We start from the raw sequence: 1,226 nt of genomic DNA on the forward strand, positions 1-1,226 counted from the left end.
TCCTGAAGGCTAAGAGACTTAGTAACTCTCCTAAGTAGGTAACGGGAGAAACACTCACTATCTAGAGAGACTCCAGGAATATGAGAGTTGTCACTTATATTAAATCCCTGCCACTTATGGATTTACCATTTGAAATTTGACTATTCTTGGGCTGCCCCAAGTGTTTATGATATTTCAAAACTGGTTTTTTTGAGACACCAATTTTGGACTATTTTTCTCTCTAACTCGAAATTTGAAGTCACTCAGCTAGTAAGCCTAATTATCCAGGGAGCATCATGTTCTACTCTGTTTGTTGTTCTCTAAACATCTCTTCATATATTGCCTTTTTATTTTTATTTTTTAGAATATGTTTTAAAATACTGTTTCTTTGTGGAAATAAAATTATCTTCATAGGAGAGGCATTTAGAGAGATAAAACCAGAAATGATTAACTCCTGTTGAAAGGGTTTCTAAACTAAAATAGGCCAATATTAGAATCAATAGTCTATGTCCAGAACCTTGGATAGTTAAGATTTCAAACATTGGACTAGTCCCATAGTGCAGTTGTTCAAGTGCTATGCAGTGGGAGAGCTAGATCCCATAGGGCTGACTGCTATTCAAGTTCCAGTCCTGGCAGCTTGAAAAACACGCTCAGTGTATGTTCATGTGTGCCCTAATTCTGACAGCATGGAGCTATTAAAGAAAAAGTATTGCCACGGGAGGTGTTTTATCACTCTCTCTCTAGTGAGTGCATGTGCCGATATATAGATAGATTAACACAGATGAAAATGAAACTTTGTTATCAATAAAGTTCCTTCTAGAGATACATTTTCTCTAGATGTGAAGACCTCTATTTCTGATCACACATATGGCTTGCTTAATTCTACACTACTTTTCACTCTCCTGTGTCTTTGCATATGTCTTTGCCCTTAAGTAATATTCTTTGCCTAAATGCTGTTTTAATCCCAGATTCAGCTCAGATGGTCCTTTTCCCAGGAAACCCTGCCAACGAGAGCTGGCTCTTCCTTCAGATTACTGCAGCACTCTACACAGAGTGTCCTCATGACATTTTCAACATTGTATTGAGATTATCTTTCACATGCTTAACTCAATGAGAGTGCCCCCCCATCATTAGAACTTAAGTTTATTGATGGTGTGGGCCATGTTTTTTCATCTGTGGGTAACCTTAGTGCATACCAAAGTGTCTGTAAGAGAAAACATTGAACTTCATTTCTGTTAGAGTTAAGA

General features: G+C 37.4%; 1 long non-coding RNA gene across 1 annotated transcript in view; it reads left to right on the forward strand.

The window, feature by feature from the left end:
- Positions 1-1,021, forward strand: part of LOC106733959 (uncharacterized) — a 123,760-nt gene extending 122,739 nt beyond the window's left edge. Inside the window, exon 3 of the long non-coding RNA XR_001369783.1 lies at positions 948-1,021. This is a non-coding gene — a long non-coding RNA (uncharacterized LOC106733959). The remainder of the gene's footprint in view (positions 1-947) is intronic.
- The last annotated feature ends 205 nt before the right edge of the window (positions 1,022-1,226 follow it).

This window comes from Tupaia chinensis, unplaced genomic scaffold (assembly GCF_000334495.1).
Source record: "Tupaia chinensis unplaced genomic scaffold, TupChi_1.0 Scaffold146687_1, whole genome shotgun sequence".
NCBI classification, from domain to species: Eukaryota; Metazoa; Chordata; class Mammalia; order Scandentia; family Tupaiidae; genus Tupaia; species Tupaia belangeri.